Below are 21,502 nucleotides of genomic sequence, written 5' to 3'. Positions count from 1 at the left end.
TGATATATCGGGGCACTCAGTACATTGTTTTCAACAGCATTTCAATTGATCAGTGATCACACCAATGTAATCTGGTTAGAAATGAGCCAAAAACAGTCTTCCCTTCTCAAACCATGGGACATGACATGGTACTCTTGAAGAACCAATAGCTTGTACTCACTTAAGATCACAATTAGATTACATTAGACCTGCATACATTTCTGCTTTAAATAACTAGAGTAAGTAGAGAACAGCCTTGATTTTTGGATGTCCCATATCTCAGGAGAGTTCCTTTAAAAAACACCTATTGGCTATTCTAGAGAGATTTTTTTTGATCTCACAGGGCTCCTATTGATGGAGCTCTGCTCTGATGCATGCTAATTAGCAAGTGTTAGAGCAGACTCAATTAATCTGCTGGAGCCTGCTAATTAGCGCACACCAGCAGCCTCTGCATCATGTGTATTCAGCATCCCTGTGCTTCAAAATGGCGGTAGGGGCGCTTTAACTAAAGATCGTCAAACGAAATTTTTTATCAAAAAAGTTGATCGAAGCTCATCAAACGAGCTTTAGTTAATGCGCCCCCACTGCCATTTTGAAGTGCGGGATGCTGAATACCCGTGACACGGTGGAGTGCTTTAATTAGAGTGACTCTTACAGCCTCTCTAATTAAAGCACACCCCACTCCCTCCCCCCTGGAGCACATGTATAGACACCCACAGGTTTCATTCTGGACTTGACAAACATTTTGCTATGAAAGTTTTGTTGAAACCAGCACAGCCTTACAAAAAAGTCTTAATTCAGAGAAATGGTTTTGCCTAAGAAAACTCTGGCTCTCCACCTAATTAAATTTCAATTGTGGTTATGTTTGAAATCTTTCATCATGTTGGAAAGTGATATAACGTGACACGACATAGCAATCTTCTTTCAAAAGATGTATGTATGTAATGTAAACTGCTAGAAATGTATTTTGGAGAGGGACTGCTTTAACTTTGTGGCAGAAAGTGAAAGGATTGGCAATATCACAGAATTTATCATCATTTATTTTTATTGCTGTGATTCCCAAAAGCTCTACCAGCCTTGGAGGCTTGTAGCAAGCACTTGCACGCGCAGGAAGACACAATATCTACCCCAAAGAACTTTAAATTGAATTTCCAGAATTGAGGGAATGGGCAGATTGTACTGTAGGGTAAAATAGAAAGGCTATTAGCATGCCTCAGTTTTTCTGCAGCATCTGCTCACATGCATCCTCTTAGTCAGCAGTGGATGAAAGCTAAATCTTTCAGTGAGGTCTAAGCTATCACCGCTTAGCTTTCATCTACCATAAGTACAAGCATGCAAACAGTTATGTTGGAGGAGCTGCACCACTATTACTAGCCTGCCACCTTTCATTGCATGGTTAATAGTTTGTCTGCCTAAGCTGTGAGCAAGGAACAATGGGAAGGCGAGAGGAGACTGAACATTGGAAATGGCAGTAAGTTGACTTGACTTACATGGGCCCTCTATCTGCACAAGTTGATTCTAGCCTGTTATTTAAGAACGATTAAGGTACACCAGTGATGGTAGTCAACAGCACATGCCTGCTAGCATCAGACATGACTGCCCTTAATTTCCCAGCTTCAATGACCAGGTGCCAACTTAGAGTTAGATGAAGTTCAGGTGGCCTGTAGCCTATGCCAAGAGGGAGGACTGAACATGTTCATTGAGATGCCTAGAAAAATGCTTTAACTGTTTTCTTGTCAGGACCCTCCAGCCAACATCAATTGGCTTAGTTTTTGTAGTCCTAGTGAATTTGAGTAGGGATTTCACAAGAAATAAATTTAGTAACAAAATCCAGTGAGTTACCAGCTGTTATGCTTAATATTTGCATATGTTTAACTTCTTATATTAATTGTTTTTCCAGGAATAATGTGCAGTCGTTCACTTAAAGTCTGGTACCAGCAATTAATACAGTGCAGTAGGAGAGAGAACACAGAATACAAATAAAGCTCTGGACCTCTGAACATTTATTATGTATATAACTTTTCTCATGTGAACAATCCCACTGAAATCAGTGGGGACTACTCACAAAGATAGAATTGAAAATGTACATGACTGTTTGCAAGGTTAGGGTGTAGGATAGAAAATAAGAACACCAGAATGAATAAGAATTAATTATCTTATTACACCACTTTATTGTATGTATGTATGTATCACAAAGCAGAAAACAGACTTTGGGTGTTCTGTATTTGGGATTTATTTGCTATAATTTTCAAGGGCCGTGTCAGGATTGCAACTATATTTTGCTGAGCCCTGTACATAATTCCTACTCCAAAGGCCTTTAAACATAATGCTAAGGTAAGACATGACAGAGTGACAAGCCATGTGGTAGAAGGGGGACAATGATCAAAGGTAACAGTAGTTGACAGAGACCTAGAAACAGAGTTTCCCAAATGCAAGGTGTATTTGGGTCTGTGATTTAGCTCCTCTGGAGAGAGGATCAAGTACGAAGTTTAACTCCTCTTCTGATTTCTATTAAGAACATAGGAACTGGCAAAATAAATCAGACTTAAAATCTCTACCTTTGAAAATGGCCAGAGGCTTCAGAAGAACCTCATAGCAGCACATGGAGTATAATCTTTCTCTCCCCTTGAGTTTTATGCTTGTTTCTGATAATTAGGGACTGGCTTGAACCCTGATGGGTGGTTCAATATTCCTTTCCTAATGTCGTTTTTTTGGTGTTAATTATTAGAAAGATGTGTTTGGTGTCCATTTAAATATGCTATTTTTTTTGGCATCAATGACTTCCTGCAGCTATGAATTCCCCAGTCTAATCATGTGCTATGTGAAAAAGTATTCGCCCCCCCCCCCCAATTATGAGTTTCCTACCTTTTAATTACATGTCCCCTCGTCCTTGCTTGTTGAGATTCATTTTGACTTCAGAAGTGGGAGATTTGGGTGTGAAAGCCCTTGGGCTGAGGAAGGCTTACAATTCAGGTTTCCCTCTTCTTAAACAAGTGCTGTACATAGGCGCCTAACTTAGGACTGCAAGTAGGCACTTGGTCTGGGGAAGAGGAGGGATTGCAAACACACTTCTCTGCTCAGCCTTTTGTATTGGGCACCCCCCTGCTCGGCGAGGGGCTTGTTGTGAACCTTATTGTCAAGCACATGCCACTGCCAAGGGAACTTGGGCAGCTAATTTTGGGTTGTGGCTTCAGTTTTGGAAGCCAGGAAGCCACAAGTTAGGACGATGATGCTAAGCGTCACCATGCCAAAGCTCCTGTGTAAATCTGGGCAGAAAGGATCATGCACAGTGCTAGCATTATTATAAAGCACAGAGCAAATGTATTTCTGACAAATTTTACTATCATCACCTAACAGGCTGGCAGGGAAATTCATCTTTTTAGAGATCATTGGGAAAACCCTTTAGAGCCATTTTTAAGACGACAGTTCACATAGTCTATTTTGACAATTCTTATAGCTGATTTTTCAGCCACAGCACATCTAAACCCTTAAGCCTAGTTTAGATTATGTGAAGATAATTTGTATTAGAATATTAATACCACATACATAAGGTTGTTGATTTATAGCTTTAGTATTAACTAATTAAATGTGACTCTGGTATCTGAGGAAATAATAAAGAGAAAAGATTTCACTGAAGTGGATCTTCTCAGTTTTACTTTGGGTTTAGTAAGGCACTTTTTAATAGAAAGAGATATATGCCCCAAATGACAGTATATGTTTAATAGCATGAATGAAATAATAGCAACAATAGGAATCCCTGAGGGATCAGGTATAAAATCATGATGCCTGAAGTGGAAAAACAAAAAACATGACAGGCTTTAATGGCTTTAACTGCAAAGTAACAAAAAAAAAAAAAAGAATATTCTCTTAAAGAGAGATGAAATTGTCTGTCTTTTTAAAGGGCACAATTATCCAAGTGACAATGCTGTATGTTGAACAAGGTTTCGTGCTGCATGAAAAAGACCTTCTCTTTCAAAAACTAGTCTCACGATTGTATGATTGGGCTGAACTTGAGAACCCTGCTCTTGTTTTGTTGAAAATCAGCCCATGTGTTTGCCCTACAATAGCCACAGGTGTATATAACCCCCAAAGAACACAGATAATAGGCTCAGATCACCTCTTGCACAGCTCGACACCTGCACACATTGGTCAGTCGTGTATTGCCGCTTTCAGTAAGTCCGGAACAGAAGAAAAGACTTCCCTCTGTCCTCCCCACTTTCCTCTCTCACACCCACTACTTTTCTGCCATTAACTAAAGAAATTGTAGCTGCATATGCAAATACAGCCCACTGACCCAAGCAGTCAGAAAACAGTCATGTTAGAGAGCCCTTCAGGATAAGGGTTGCTACCATCAGTGTTTATTCCCTGGATGTAATCTAGCATGAAAGAATATTTGCATGATCGAATGAACAACGCTCGAAAATGGGGCATAATGATGTCTTTGAACGGACTTGACATCTACTTTTAGCTGTGTGCATATATATATGTGTGTGTTCCTTTGAAATAAATGGGATTTTTCTTGCACATGTATGGAGTACTTGCAGGATCCAGCTGTGAAATCGTAAGGGTGGGTGAGCCTAAAAGTGTCAGCTTTGGAATAATCTTTTAAACTTTTCAAACTCTTCTGTTTAGCTTCTGTTCAGGTCCTCTTCAAAACAATGGAAGCACACTGTCCATGTGTAGTATAATGTACATGGAAAAAACATTTTCCATGGCATCTTCCAAGAACAGAGTAAGATTGAGTAGGAAGAGTTTCAGTAATGGTGCTGAATTGCAATGTTGTTGGAAGTCTAGATGTTCATAAGCATTTCACCCTCCATTATGTCAATGAAATGGGATTTTTAAAATACAACTTCTATTTTTCCATGGAACAAAATGAAAATTACTTAAAATCTCCATATAAGTTTTAAATTGTGCTGTCATCATAGTATAGTTAATTAACTGGCATTTTTTACCAGAAAAACTGCAGTGTACACAAAAGGAACCTTTATTAGCAAATAAATGAGCACCATTATTTTGTTGTTTTTGCCAATCTAGTTATTTTGCCTCATGGCCTATTCAATTTATGGAGGAAGAAATCTTTCCAAAGTTACTCTGACGTATTCAATGCTAGATAAATACCTATATTTAGTGCTGCAGGTGACATTGTCAGGAAGAAAAGAACACTTCTGAAACAGAGACTCGTGAGCACATGGTTTTCTTCACATTGAATACGAATCAGTTCTTATACTCTACTTGACTTCTCTTTTCAAATTGCTTCCTGACAAAGGATAACCATAATGAGGTTCAAAGAACTGAGACTGGTTTTGCAGAAGAAATAGAAATGGAGATCAAAAGTGAGCGTCATGGATGCAAAACTGACCCTGTGGCCAGTTACCTAGGAAAATGAATCTGTTGTTCTCTAGCATCTTGCCAGGTGTCCTCTCTCAATTGCCTTCCTTCACTCAGCACCGTAGCTTAGCCAGAATCCCAAGACATTCAGAAATGCATTTGTAAATAAAATGCTGCAAACTATTTATGAAACTTTTAAGACCAACATTGCACATTCATCTTTCTCCCTTTTTGTCCCCAGATTTTGGCAGACAAATTTATATTTGGTGGTGCTTCGATGTGGGTGGACCAGGCAGCGTACAATGTTCATACTTAATCATTTCTAGATCTGCTAAATTATCAGGAATTCTTTTACAGATACAGTAACTTAAAAAAAAAACAAGGTTAAAAAATACAGAAGTAGAAACAATTAATAGATTCATAGATGTTAGGGTCGGAAGGGACCTCAATAGATCATCTAGTCCGACCCCTTGCATAAGCAGGAAAGAGTGCTGGGTCTAGATGACCCCAGCTAGATACTCGTCTAACCTCCTCTTGAAGACCCCCAGGGTAGGGGAGAGCACCACCTCCCTTGGGAGCCCGTTCCAGACCCTGGCCACTCGAACTGTGAAGAAGTTCTTCCTAATGTCCAATCTAAATCTGCTCTCTGCTAGCTTGTGGCCATTATTTCTTGTAACACCCGGGAGCGCCTTGGTGAATAAATCCTCACCAATTCCCTTCTGTGCCCCCGTGATGAACTTAAAGGCAGCCACAAGGTCGCCTCTCAACCTTCTCTTGCGGAGGCTGAAAAGGTCCAGTTTCTCTAGTCTCTCCTCGTAGGGCTTGGTCTGCAGGCCCTTGACCATACGAGTTGCCCTTCTCTGTACCCACTCCAGGTTATCCGCATCCTTCTTGAAGTGTGGCGCCCAGAATTGCACGCAGTACTCCAACTGCGGTCTGACCAACGCCCAATAGAGGGGAAGTATCACCTCCCTGGACCTATTTGTCATGCATCTGCTGATGCACGATAAAGTGCCATTGGCTTTTTTGATGGCTTCGTCACACTGCCGGCTCATGTTCATCTTGGAGTCCACTAGGACTCCAAGATCCCTTTCCACCTCTGTGCCCCCCAGCAGGTCATTCCCTAGGCTGTAGGTGTGCTGGACATTCTTCCTCCCTAGCTGCAGCACTTTGCATTTCTCCTTGTTGAACTACATCCTGTTGTTTTCTGCCCACTTGTCCAACCTGTCCAGATCTGCTTGCAGCTGTTCCCTGCCCTCCAGCAGGACATTAAAAAAGGCAATGGACATTAAAAAAGGATAAAATCTGAAATACATGGTCCTACCTGTACACACATTCTCCCATTTGGTCTAGTTTTTTACAAGACAGAATGTGGCATATAGGAAGAGCTATGTAAACTGTAAGCTGGATTTTGATAGCTTCCCAGTATAAAAAAAGAGACCAAGTTCCCAGGATCCCATATAATTTAACAGGTCTGCTGTATGGGAAAGGGTATTGGTTAAGGTGACCAGAGGTTTAGATTCATAGATTCATAAATGTTTAGATGGAAGTTCACAGATTCTGTGAAGGTGAATAAGAGTTTCAATATGGCCATAAGATAAAAGTCCTTTTTCAAAAGGGATCCTTAAATCCAACCTGAACAGCATATTAAGCTCAATCTTTTTTATTACTTTTTCCATCAGACAATAGAGGTGTTACATAGGTAACTAGTGTATTGGCTTGCCAGCCTTTGTGTTTGTTGTCTGCTTTTCATTTTTCACTCAAGGCATTTCTTCTTCTTATGTTGACCTATCACATACTAAGAGCAATAAATGGCAAACAGTCAAAGTAAATAATTTGTAAAACTGTTATAATAATTACAGAAAGCAAACACATTGTTAAGCATTAGAATTATTCATGGCTGATTAATAAAATAAAAGACTGAATGCACTGGAGAATCTGCCTTGAATAATTTGACCAGTTCTAGGGAGAGTCTAGGTGAAGAAGAGAAGCAAGATTGAATTTATTCAGGCCATTAGTGTACTGAGGCCACAGCTAGTCTTCATGGTAGAGGAAGGAAGGTTTTCATTCCATGGTCAAAAATAGCTCTGCAAATAAAGGGACAGAACAAAATCACAAATAAAAGAATGGTATGAGATTACTGTACGTCCTCCATGGAGAGCAGGCTAGAAGGAGTCCCTATTCTTTTTTTTTCAGTAATTTCACAGAGTTTGGACAGTGTCAGCAGAGAAACCTTTCAAATGTTACAGCTCTGCTTTATTCAGAAGCGAAGAGGAACATTCAGGGCCAAATATGCTGGCAGGCTGCTGGTGCTTTACATTGCACTGGCAACACAAAGCAGCCGTGATGCCAGCTGTAGGCAGCCAGGGAAGGAGGGCATGCAGCAGTTTTGGGCTTCTGGAGTGAAATCTGCATAAAGTTCATTAAAACATCTCCAGATATGCTGATATACGTGGAGTGCACTGAGTGAAGGGTAAGATATTCATTCAGGTTTTGCATCTTCTCCCATATTTTTACTTGAGGAAGGTGGGCCAAGGGCAACTTCTACATCTTTTTTTCCATTCACCGTGTGATTTTTGACAGCTGAAGTAAACCTGTGTGCTTGAACTCGGTAGGTAACAGCAGCAGGGACTGAACCTGAGGTCTTCTGAGATAAGTGTGGTCTGTCTCTTGGTTGGGAATTATACACTTATTTTCTGTGATTCAAGCCCAGAAAATGATACACGTGCAATACCCTGAACAGTCTGTTACATAGGGGGACCTGGTACCATTAGAAGCGAATGATTCAAAGGTAATTTGACACTCCTACTGCAATACTGTTTTAATGTGGTTGATATTAATTGACAGAAATCCCTTGAAACATTGTCACAATAAATGTCTTCTTCAACTGTGACATCCTCCAGCATATACCAGCTTGTGAAACTCAACCATACAAAACCTTTGGGAACTGCAACAGATGGAGACTGAGTTTTATTGATTGGTACCCATGACAAAATCTGACATTGAGTCAGGCTTTCCTAGTCTGGGCTTCGTTGTAACAATGTACAGAGCTCCAGATTTGATTTATATATGGAGGGCAGTGAAAGGTTATGGGCTTTTGTATTGTTCCAGCTAAGGGCTAAAGCTGGCTGAGCCACTTAATAGCAGAGCTGACAATAAGACCTCCCTAATACATTATGTTTGTAAGGGCTATGTGAGGCTTCGGACTGCGTTTTTCGGATCTGGAGAAGATTCGGATGCTTCGGTTGCTGAAGCAGCATGTCCAGATCAGAGCGCTGGCTTCGTTAGGCTTTCCGAATCGGTTTGGAGCTTCCAAAGGGCTTCGGAGATCTGGCCATAGGGTATAATGGGGAATCAATGAAATATCTATAACTTTGTTGGTTTTTGTCTGATTTGGATGAACCTTGCAGGGATGGTAGCCTCTGCTGAGGGCATGAAGCCTGACAAGTTTCAAGAAGATGGGTGCAAGATAGGTGCAGGGGTTTGGGGGGAACTGCACCCCAAATTCTTGAAAGCAAAACTCAGGTCACGCAGATGTGTTACACCACAGGGGGGTGAAAACTTTGGAGCTGCTTTGGCCGAATCAAAGTGGGAAACCAATCTGGAGCTTTGGATCAGATCGCTGGCATATGAAGTGGCCGGATCCAAAGCCGAATCGAAAGCTGCCTATTCACACAGGCCTAATGTTTATACCATGGCGCAGTTACTTACTCCACCAAAATACACATGTAGATGGTGACAGGGGCTGGCTGGGGCACGAGGGTGCTAAAATGCTGCATGGTTATGTAGTTTAGCAGTCTCATGCCCCAGCCAGCCCCTCTGCTGCCTGGGGTTGACCCCCTTCTGTCCCCTGCCAGCCCAGGGCTGCTGCACCCTGGCTCTAACTGCTGGTGTCCCAGGCACATGTGTGGACTGCATCTGGGAGTAGTTGACTGTTGTGTAAACTGCGTTGGAGTTTATTTCTTTGCATTAATAGCATGTGTGGAATAGTGCTATTAATGACTTTAAATAAACATGGGCCAGGGGCGTGAGATCAATAACTTTGATTTTTGGTCTTTTAGAGGTGTTGTGGTTTATTGCTGGGAATGTTGGAGTGAGGAGTCTAGATCATGTGAATAAGAGGTTTAGGCTTGAAAAGTGATTGATGTTTTCTGTCTAGCAGTTTGGCTTAGTTTACCTCATTTTCTCTACCTGTAAGCCTTGTGATTCTTTGGTACAACGTGCAACAATGTTATAATGAGCAAAGGAGGTGCTTGTACACCAGATGGTGGGGCCATGTACACGTGGCAAAAAGTGATGAGAAATCATCATTTGTCTACCATATACACATGCACAATTTTTTTTGTGTAAAAATGTATTTGAGCGTGGCAACTTAAACCACCTTGGAGACTTTTTAGTTGGGTTGGGGAAAATTGTTCCATTGTGGATAAAAAAAAAAAAAAAAAATCATGCACGTGTACATCTCTGGCAGCCAAAGAAACCACGGGGTGCTGGAAGCCCAGGTGAGTTCATGAAAGCTTGAGCTTGGCGGGCTTCTAGCGCCCTGTCCACCATCCCTGCCACCTTCTCTGGCCATCAGCATACCCAGCCACCTTCCTACCACCTTCCTGCGCTACCCCAGGGGCAGGCCAGCCCATTCCTGGGCAGTTCCAGGTGGTAGGAAGGTGGCTGGGACAGTGCTTGGGGTGTTGGAAGCCCACTAAGCCTGACCTTCCCTGAGCATGCCCAGGCTTTCAGAGCCCCATGTACCATTGGATTGAGCAGGGTGCTGCCTGCGAGTTAGGGCAGCACCTGCCCAGCTAGCACCCTGCCTGGGCAGTCCACTGTGGAGGGAAGCACTGGGCCCCCTCGCAGCCCAGGCAGCATGACCCAGTAGCAGTCTGCGTGGGCAGGGTCCACCAGAAGGCGGAGGAGAAGCAGCAAATATGATTCATTTTTTTTCCCTTCACAGAGCCTGCCTGCCTCTCCTGTGGTCGGGGGCCAGCTGCTTGCTGTGGATGGCTCTGATCCTTCCGTCCTCAGGTGCAGCACCCCCTGGGGCCACCCAGGCAGGGTGCTAGCAGGCAGGTGCTGTCTAGGGGGCATCACTGCTACAAAGTGAAGGTCCAGGGCCCACCATGGCTCAGGGGCCATTGGCAGCTTGCCCCCTGGCCATGGGAGAGGTGGGCAGGCTCTGGGAGGGAGTGGGGGAGGATCAGGCTCATCACTTTTTTTTCTCCTGGCAGAGCCTGCATGTGGCGGAGGGTGGCGGAGGTGAGCTGCTGGCAGGCCGTCCCTGTTCTATCACAGTGGCAGAAGCTCCTAAATTGAAATGTTAGGTCATAATTAAAAACCCATCATTTCAGTTTTGAGGAACTAAACCCCCTGCCATGTGTACAAGCGCGCAGGGAGCATATCGCCATATGCACTAAGAAACGACTTTATGTAGACTTCAGGTTGGAAATAAATCTCACATGTTGATTTGATTTGCCTTTTGTCTCCTAATCATTCCCCTATACACATGGAGCAAGGCTGTTCTGATGTGCTGTAATTACAATGCATGGTAATTACCGCGCTCCAGCAACCTCCAACATCTTGTGTATCAGCATCCCTGCACTGAAAAATGGTAGCAGGGGTGCTTTAACTAAAGCTCATTCAAATAGCAGCTCTTGGAGTCGCTCTAATTAAAGCATCCCACCCACTCCAAGAGCACATCTATAAATGCCCTTATAGACTTAGCAATATTGACCTTTGCATTTATAGATAAGTCTATTTTAAGCTATTCTTTACTCTTGCTGCAGGGCCATTTTTGGCCAACCTCTAGGAGGGCAGGTAAGAGGCATAACTGGCCAGAACCATGCCTGGAGAAGTCCTCCCTTTCCCCTTTGCCTCTAGCTTTGAAGGTGTTGGCAGTGGGAAGCATGCAGTAGGAGCAGCTGATGTTTTCATCTGTTAAGGAACTATGACAATTAATGGGTTTTTTCCCATAGGTAAGCATATCAGGTAGGCAAAAAACCCCTCCCGATTTTGGCAGCAAAGAATCAGGCTGGAATCTCCCCCTATCAGCAGCAAACTCTGCTGCTGCTCTACAGAAGATTTCCCAGAATGCCCTTCACTCACTGACAGGCTCCTGCGCTGTTGCTGCTTCTTGCTGCTGGGCCTGGAGCCCAAGGGCGCATCCAGAAGAGCGGGAATGGGCTTTTGAGGTGCTGCAAAAGGAACACGGTGCACATGAAAAGGTTCTCTGCGCTGCATATTTGCGGTGTGGAACCAAAATGAGATACCGGGAAATCCCGGTATCTAAAAAAAATGCTTATAAAAAAAAGTGGGGTGGCACCCGTGCTTTCAGCGTGCGCTGCCCAGAACTGGAGCCTGGCCAGCCAGAGCCATGCTCCAGTTGCTAGCCAGGTGCCACACACCCAGATCACTATTTCTGCAGCCCTGGGAGGCTCCTGAACTTCAGGGAAGGCTGCTGAGGCCAGCCCAGGTGCTGACACAGCCTCCCTTGCTCCACCCAGGGCAATTTGCTGTGCTCCAGAGCGTGTGTGCAGGGGCGTTCCCTGTGGACAAGTGGCAGTGGCACAACTATGTTCTGCTGCTATTTTTCCCCGGGGAAATGCATGTGCATGCTCATGGGTGTGCGCCCAAAAAGTACAGGAGGAGGCAGAGCAGGGGACAGGAGGGTGAGGTTCCCCCCCTCCCACCCCCCACCCCCCTACTTTAGGCCTGGGAGCTGTGCCCTGCTTGCCCACCCAATCTTGTGCTACTGAGCAGATATATCCAAGTAGCACTCCCTGCTTGGAAAATTCCTTGAATCAACTCTGGTATTCAAATCACTTCCCTGCACACCTCAAAGGAAATAATAGTGTTGCAAATGCATTTAAACAAGCTGGCCAGCCCTTAGATCTTGTTTAAAACTAATGACACTTCATCAGCAGGCAAAAGCAAATTCAGCATTTCTTTCCAAGCACTCTAACCCCTAGCTGCAGTTTCACCTAAAAATTAGTGGGTTTGGGTTAATTTAATCTTGGGATTTTATTGCAGTTCCTCACCAAATTTTGATTTAAGTAGAAACACATGTCTAAATCTTTTCCCAGTTCTTTGTTGTTGTTTTTTCCGACCAGTAAATCCAGCTTAAATATCCATAATAAATCAAGTCCCAAGAGATGTAAGGCACCATCTCCATTGCTAATGGTGTTTGTAGTGGGCATGCTATTTAAAGTGGGTTAGGCTGCTCTTTGTGCAGACTCTTAACAATGAAGGGAGTGCTTAGTAAACATTCAAACTGCTGCAGACTTATGAACTAAGAATTTGAGAACAGGTTATATTGTAGTCCTAAGACGGAGACCTTGCGTACCATTAATGAGCTCTATTATTTATCAAGGCTGTAAATGCCACAACTTAGCTTTATTAAAGTTACCTTGTTTGTTCCCAAAGTTTTAAATATTTTAAACGGTCTTTAAAAATGACTTACTTGTATATAATTCCTAATATACATATATAACTAGCTCTCAGCTTTATAGTATAGCAAGCTTTATAGTATATCTGAGGCAATTTAAGGTTTTGCCAAAAAGAAAATAACAGCTGCTATTTGCCATGATGATAGTGTGTTGTCATTTGAAAACAATTCCACTCATTGGCTTGATGAACTGCTGTGGCCACCGCAAGCAATGAAATGCTCATCTTGTATTTCATCAGTGTGCAGTATTTTGCAATGTGGCATACTGCGGGTGATCGCGGTATTTGAAGTGTAAATTGTAAATGAAGAGTGCTTGAGTTTAGCTGGGATTCCTACTGCTGTTGAAATAAAATATCAGATTTGTGCACCTCTGAGTTAATTTACACAGCTGATGAGTAGAAAATATTGAGAATTTATTTTACCCTACTTCCAATTAACTCAGTGGCAAAACTTTGATCAGCTTCATTTGGAAAAGGGTGGACGACTCATCCATAATTTCTTAGATGTTTACATTAAAAAAAAAAATATTGGTGCCAGAAAATATATATGGGTAGCAGCCTGTTCAAGTTAAATGTTCAGGTTTTGAGATCATTCATGTATGTTATCACTGATGATGGAATAACCCCAACGATAAAGATTTTATGAGCCTCTCCGTTCCAGTTGTACCTTCCAGGTTACCACATTTCACCTGCTGGGAATTCCTGCATTATGTGGGAATCTACAATAGGCACAGGAGCAGTGCAGACATCAGCTTTATCATTAGGTCCTCCTCTTACAGCGGGGGAAAGAAGTCGGTGTGCTACAACGGGCTGTGTTCTAGATATCCTCAACTGGCAGAGCTTTTTGAAAGTAGCAAGGTTAGACTGTTATTGCAGCTGTGATGGTTCAGGAAATATGGGAGAAGCAAGGGGGTTTTAGTGATGCCTTTCATCCAACCAGCTCCATAGAGATGTTACACGTGCTTTCAGGCCAAGCTTGTCTAATGTCTCTTCCAAATATGCAGTTGGTCCAATAAAAGATATCAGCAACCCTCCCCTACCAAACTCTTGCTTCTTATACTTCTGGAAGTCAGAACCAGTTGTCCTTCGGGCTGCTGTAAATTCTGTGGGCTGGTGGAAAACTAGCCAGAGAACCAAGGAAGGTACGATGGCTTCCCTGACACCTCACCATGCTGTCTCCAATGAAACAAAATCTAGACCAAAAGGGAGCTAGTGTCTTCATGTGCTAAACATTTGCAAGATGACATTTTTCTTTTTATGTTTACTTCACCTTTGCTATTATTCGCTGTAGCTTTCAAAAACCCACTGGAGTTCGTGCAGTCACTGATTCCTGGGTAGAATTCCTAGAAGTTTTACAGGCCTTAAAAATTGCTTATGTTTGATGGCCACCTCTATATTGAATGAAGGACAGGGATAGAAAGGTCAAGATGGAAAATGCCATTTCTTACCTTTACTAGGATAGTTGTTGTGCTTCATGGTACCACAGGCTAATTAAACAGAGAGGTGGAATGGTGATAGAACCACAGTATATAAGATGTACTTTTATTATTACTAATTCATTGCAACATTCATAATTCAGAACTTAGTGAGAATTATTCTGCCACCTCTTGCATCATAGAACAGACACAAGAGAGCATGTAGTTAAAGAGAAAAATTAAAAACCTGTTGGTTTCCCTCAGGCATGTTTTATCTTGTTGTTCAGCTCAGTTCATTTCAGTGCTTCATTTTTAATGCTTCATTTACTTGCTCCAATTAAATTTAATGTTAATAAATTACTATCTTTGAAAAAGTTGTGTTTTGTGACTGGTAACTCAACTTAGAGCAAAGGCTTACAGGAAGGTTGGAGACCCATTAGTTTGGTTGAAGTTTTGTGAAATGGATCCAACTATTTTGTTCTCAATTCCTGATTCAAGTTCCTGATTCAACTGATTAACTTTGAGCCCATGAGCTCTTCCACAAAAGCCAACAGGAGTATTTACATCCTGAAATGCTGTGCTGAACTCTGTACCTATTGATGATATATCCATTTTTATTTTGTCTAGTGATTGGATCCCCTCTAAAGGTTCTGAATTTAGGTCCAGTCTAGAGATTTAGATGGACCCTCCTGGGGCGGTTACCCAGTATTTCCTCTTTTCTCTCCTTCCAGTGACTTAATCAAGGAAAAGAAGATAGGATCCCACTTGTTTCTAACTTTAGAAAAGATTTGAGTTGGGTTGGGTTACAGTGAGCCATAGACTTCTTATATTTAGTAAACTCAAGTAGCCATTGTGCGTTTTATCATTGAATCATAGGAAAGTATGGCTGGAATAGCCTTTTGGAGGTCATCTAGTCCAAACTCTTGCTCAAGACAGGGACATCTCTATCCAAATCAACCCATTCAAATCCATGCCTAACCCATTACTAAAACTAGAGAGTCAGCCCCCCCGCACACGTACAAGGCATAACATCCTAACCTGCCACAGGTAAAGCATGGGAACAACAGCTGCTCCAAGTGTTTTAAAACTCACTCAAGAGATCCAAGGAAGAGGGCCTCATCTCCCACTACATGGGAAGGCAAAAACACCGTATTGCATACAACTGACTATGGAGTAAAATTCCTTCTTGACCCTATATGTGGCAATCAATCTGACCCTGAGCGGACCTTTTAGCAAGGAACCTTTGAGTTTTAGTCCCAGCAGGAACATTGGCACAACCCAGTCAAAATCTCTTGTCTTGGCTACAATACAGTAAAAATGTATAGTAACAAGTCTTACCAAATGTTACACTCCATGTAGATAAGACTTAGCTTATATGGAGCAGCTTGTTGACTGCTTATTAAGAATGTGTGTGGACCACAACTTTCAACTATAGAGCTGTTCAGTTTTCGGTCGGCCCATGAAAAAAAATCATGTTCTGTTTTCTGTTCTTGATGACCAACTTTTCTCTTCCATTGCCCCCTACTATAAATTCATTGGCTATCTCAAACTCCACCCCTTATAGCAGCCTCTGAGGGATAATTGAAATACAAACCTTTAGGGACTTGTTCTCCTGAGAAATCTCCATTTGTAAAGAGGCATAAAATTGCTTAAGCACCTTTTTCTTCTAATGTACCATGACTAATGAACTGCAATAGGTTTTCTGTATTGGTGCTATTTTTACCTTTGAAATACAGAAACTTCAATCATCATGATTATAGGCAACAAGACAAGTCTACATTTAAACTGTTAAAATGTGTCCTTTTATTATAATTTCTTTTTGGGTGTATTTAGGAATTGCCATTTCTGTTGTTATGTTTCTTAAAAGACTTTAAAACTCTATTATATAGAAATGAAAACCCCATCCCTGAACTCTGTGTTCAAAGGAGGACCTGGATCAGGACTTCTCATCTCATGTGTCCGCTTATGAGATTACTGAACCTAAAACCCACTGGACCACAGGTATAGATGGCTATACCTTGTACAGGAGGGATCATGTTGCAAGGAAGGGCGGGAATGTAGCTCTCTATGTGAAGTAGCAGTACACTTCCCTACAAGCAGAGATTGGCACCCAAGGAGGGTGACTTGAGACCCTCTGGTTTAGAATATGGGGAGAATGTGGTGAAGGGGATGTAACTGTAGGAGTCTGTTACAGATCTCCTAACCAGGAGGAAGAGATTAGCCACAAATTCTCTAGGGAACTGGCAGAAGCTGCACGCTCTCAGTGCATGGTCATGGGGGACTTCAACCACCCTGACATCTCGTGGGAAGAGCATTCTGCCAAATCTGATAACAAAGCTTCCTCACTTGCACTGATGATCTCTATCTGACTCAAGAAGCCCCAGAGGCTAGCAAGAGGTAAGGTGCTGCTGGATCTCTTTCTGGCCAAAGGGGTTGATCTAGTGAGCAACCTGAGGATCAAAGGGAAGCTTGGTGGCAGTGATCATGAGTTGATCACTTTCTCTATCCATCACAGAACTGGCAAATCAATTAGCAATGCAGAAATCCTCAACTTTAGGAACTTTGACTTTCACAAGCTCAGGAGGTTGGTTGTCAAGGCCCTGAGAGGTTACTATCTGACAGGGAGGGAAGTCCATGATGAATGGTCACTCCTTAAGGGCACAATCCTAAAAGCACAAGGGAAGCCCATTCTGGCCGATAGGAAAGGTAGCAAAAGGGCTGGGAGATACCCTTGGCTCAGTAGGGAACTCATGGACCTCCTGAATCTGAAAAGAGAAGCTCATAAGGGATGGACATCGGGAAATACCACTGAGGAGGATTATGCAGCACTGGCCCACACCTGTAGGGAGTGGACCAGAAAAGCCAAGACTGAAACTGAACTCAAACTGGCTATGGGAATCAAGGACAATAAAAAGTTGTTTTCCAGATGCCTGGGAAGTCTGAAAAAAACAAGGGCTACATTGGACCCTTGCTGAACCAAATGGGGCAGCTGATACCTAGGAAAAAGCTAATCTTCTCAATGGTTACTTTGCGTTGGTTTTCCACTGGACCAAGGGGTTCATCCTGTCTGACAGGATTCAGGATTACCAGGGTAAGGGTGATCATATGCCTACAATTGGCAAAGATCTTGTGAGGGAACACTTTGAGAGGCTGGACATCCACAAGTCAGATGACCTGGATAGAATGCACCCAAGAGTGCTAAAAAAAAGTTTGCTGACATCATAGCATGACCAACGGTGACCAGCTTGCTTTGGGAGACCAGTGTAAGCCATCCACACACAGTGGCCAGCCCAGCACTAAAAGGTGGAGCACATGCAGTTATATTTAATGCTGTTGAGCTAGCATTGCTTGCAGCTGTTTGACATTTGATAATGAGAGGATGATCTCCACAGTCCATGTTGCTAGCTTTGTTGATCAAGGGAGAAAATTAATTTGGTATAAACCACTACCTTCACCTTCTACTACAAGTTAGGTCATATTTTTCTTTATCACTAAAATCTCTAACACATCTATCCCTATGTAAAGAATATAGGTTCAAACTTCCTACACAACGCTACATAGTGTTAGGCAGAAGAGGCTATGATGAAGCTTCTAATCCAATATAAATTAAGTTTAGAGGAAACATTGAATTTTGAAAAAAATGTTTTTTCTCAATGACTAAACAGGATATTGTCTTTAAATTCTAGTTTTCAAGGTCTTCAATCTGCTGAGATGACTATTCTCATTAAAAATGTTCAAACCATTGAACATTACTCTGAATTAGCAAATATAGCATGCATGGATGGTTTCAACTTTATGTACTAAATATATTATTTTTAAAATGCCCTTTGGAAACAAAACAATAATTACGTAACAGTATTTACTTTTTTAGTATTCAAAACACATTTTTTTTCTTCTATTTGGTAAAAACAAAGTAGACTTCTATTTTGGATACTGAGAAAAATAGACTTCTATTTTGGATACTGTTTTAGTTATAAGAGTTTTATTAAAAGTTAATGATTCTTACCCTGGAAAATTATTTTCCAGCTTTTATATTTTGGTGATTAAAAATACCTGACATTTATATCTTGAAGGTCAATCAACAACACCAAGCATGAGGTGTAACAAACTGCCACATATACTAGATCTGGAGACTGTGTGTTAAATATCCTCCGGTGACTTGTAAATTGGGTGATTTACTGCAATCTACAGAAAAGCTTTAAAGCTGATCTGAGAACACAGCCTGAGTTAGTCTAAACAGTGCACGGGATTGTAGAAATCACCGCGGTGAATCAGGTTATCTTTCCTTTCAGAAGAAAACATCAGATGAATCACGGTATAGCTTCAGGTAATTTGTTCTTCGTGACAGCATCAGAATCATGGCTGTCCCCTTGAACTCCTTATGGCTCTCCTCCATAATACCTCAGAAATAAATTAATGGCCTTTAGTTTTGTTTTCTTTGCAGATTAGGTCATGTAAGTATGACTATATAACCTGTATCATACATAAAGTGATATTTAGACATGTACTTAAGTCCTTCCTTCTTGGTTCTCTTTGAGTGGTATAGACTCTTTGGATGTGTTTAAATCCATCTTGTGTGTTAGAGGGGAGGCCCTTAGCGAGCAGAATAGGAAGCTCCTCCTTAGAGGGAAGCAAAATTCCTGCTGTTTACAGGAAGCACACTTCCAATGTGTGCAAGGGGCACTTTGGGAAGCTTGTGCTGAATGAATGGAAAGGCTTTCTTTATGCTGATAACACCCTTAATATATTTGTTTCATACCTACATGAGATAGTTATACTAGCAACTTTGTCAGTGCTTGGATTGGATTTGGGATGGAAACAGCTAGAGCAAGTGGTTCACAGCCTCTTAGGCACTCATGGATTGACTTGAGGCACCCCTTGGAAAATGCCAGCTCTTAGATTTTACTCCTCTTTTGCCTACAGAAAAATAATAGAGCAGTTTTTCTGTTGCAAAGAACTGAGAAAAACCCCAACTATGGATTTCTATTTGAAATCTCTGGGTTTCTTTTATGAATGATGTCTGCATACCTAACAGTGCTAACATTGCATGGCACCCTGTGGCACCCTTAAAAGGAGCTTAAGGCACCCCAGGGTACATGGCACCCTGGTTGAGAATCATGGAGTTAGAGGCTATAGATAAGATTGCATCCATCATACATTACTATCATTTCAAACTTGGGATGATTTAAATAGCAGCAGTGACCACCTCTAGGTATGCCTACACTGCAGCCAAATATTTCACTGCTGCTTGGGTACTGATAACAGCCTGGGTTTTACAGCTTTTTTTAAAGTCCAACTACACTGAAGTCCTTTCCTAAACTGTCTAGATTAAACCTGGCTCTGATGTCAGGTGATGTATCTACACCAGCTGCATACCTTCGACTGTAAGAGACTACACTCTCTCTAGTTAGCAGGCTGTGCCCCTTCTTTTCCAAAGCAAAGCTCCCCAAAGTAATCCATACCTTGGTTGGCTCCAGATCAGATCACTGCTGCCAAGGGGACATTGCTTCAAATCCAACCACACACTGAAGCTAATACAGAACTCTGCAGCATGCTTTCGAGATGGGTGCCTTACCACGAGCATGTGACACCAGGGCACTGAGACCTTATTGACTGCCATTGGGGTTCTGCATGAAGTGTAAGGCAGTGGCTCTAAAGCCTTAAAATACCTAGAAACTTGAATACTAACAGCCTCTTTCCCTGTGTGATTTTGCAATGAGTAGACACACCTAAGCTGAATTTCCCTTGCTTATGAGAAGGGACTGCTATGACGAGAAAGACTCCTTCCTCCCTTGGGCTAGAAAAACTGAAATATTTTGACCTTCTAGGCATGCGATAAGGCCCGTCTTTATCGAAAGACTGATTGGTGAGTGCAGAAGTAGTAGGAACATAAGGTTTGTTCCTGAAATACCAGGGCAGGAGGAATCATTTCTGCTGTATTTTCTCACTAGTTGGTGGTTTATGTTTATTTGGCTGTTCTGCCACTTTTATTGTTATCGATTTTATTTTTAATGTATGTAAGGACAGCTGGAGGGTGATCGATAAATCTTGGATGGTAGATAGATCAAAATAAATTAATAAAAATATGTTGGACTAGATTTTTTTTTTTTTTTTGGAGTATTCAGCAAATTAGTACCAATAGGAAATTATGAGAGCATTTGTGTTTTTGTTATTTACAACTCTTATGATATGTTATTGCTTTTGACAGGGACATGAGCTGTGCATATAACATAAATGTCCTTGGAGGAGTGTAAATTATTAATATTTTTGTGTAATAGCAGCATTTCTCTTTTCTAGTTTGCAGCATGCAGAAACCTCCTACACTTAGCCCACTGTACCGCTTAAATAAATTACAGACTGACTAATATATGTACATCAAACTTTGAAGGAAGACAAAAGAAAATTTGCTAGCAATCTGCTCGACATAATTTATCTGCCAGACAAAAATCCTTTCTATGGTACATCCCACACAAAGACTTACTCTTTTTGCTAGAATTCTGTATCTTTTGCAGGTGGAGTATTCATTAATCCTGTACCAGAATTTCAGCTATGTGTAGGTGTCATATAGGTTTGTCAGGGGTTTTGTTTCTAATCAGAGAGAAAAAATGTACTCCATGGGTTTTACTTCCCAGAAAAGCCCGCTTTCCCTCTCTTAGGCTGACATACTTCCCATGAATTGAACTGTGTTTTACTGAATTGAAATGGTTTTGCCATTTCCCACAAACATTTTTGAGATTTTCAACATTTTTCCCATATCAGGGTGAATCATAAATCATTCTTCAGGAACAGTGAAAAATGGAAAAAAGGACAGTCCACAAGAGCCCAGAATAGGTAATAGCCTGAGGGTAAGGCAGTCATCTAAGATGTGGGAGACCCCATGATCCTAAGTCATCACCACTGAACCACCAGGGTGGAGATGTTTCTTATTTATTTGATCTAGAAAGAGGTACCTGATGTACCTGTTATGAGATTATTAAACCTCAGCTGAAAGGCATAACCTGGAAGATCTGTAGTGTTTCACAGAATACTTTGAAATCTATCACCTCCTCACTCTGATGCTATGGTTTTGGACAAGCACCTAGTTGGGGTCACCTGACCCCAGCGCTCTTTCCTGCCCAGGACCCCCCTGGGCAGACTCGATAATCTGTTGAGGTTCCTTCTGACCCTAGGATCTATGAAAGATCTCACAATAACCCTCTTCCATACTTTTCTTCTATTTGTATTGTGTGGAGACCTTAAAGTAGAGCAGCTGTATGTGTTGTTTGCAGAGTTAAACTAGAGTTGGTCAACCCCACATATTTCTGGTCTGTGAGGAATTCTGACAGTTTTGAATGTTTTTC

At 41.9% G+C, this 21,502-nt stretch overlaps 1 long non-coding RNA gene across 1 annotated transcript in view; it reads left to right on the top strand.

The window, feature by feature from the left end:
* The window catches only part of LOC109283238 (uncharacterized), a 259,540-nt gene that overhangs the window by 102,133 nt on the left and 135,905 nt on the right, over positions 1 to 21,502 (top strand). The window lies entirely within an intron of this gene.

This window comes from Alligator mississippiensis, chromosome 8 (genome assembly GCF_030867095.1).
Source record: "Alligator mississippiensis isolate rAllMis1 chromosome 8, rAllMis1, whole genome shotgun sequence".
NCBI lineage: Eukaryota > Metazoa > Chordata > Crocodylia > Alligatoridae > Alligator > Alligator mississippiensis.
This window is presented reverse-complemented; position numbering and strand designations above follow the sequence as displayed.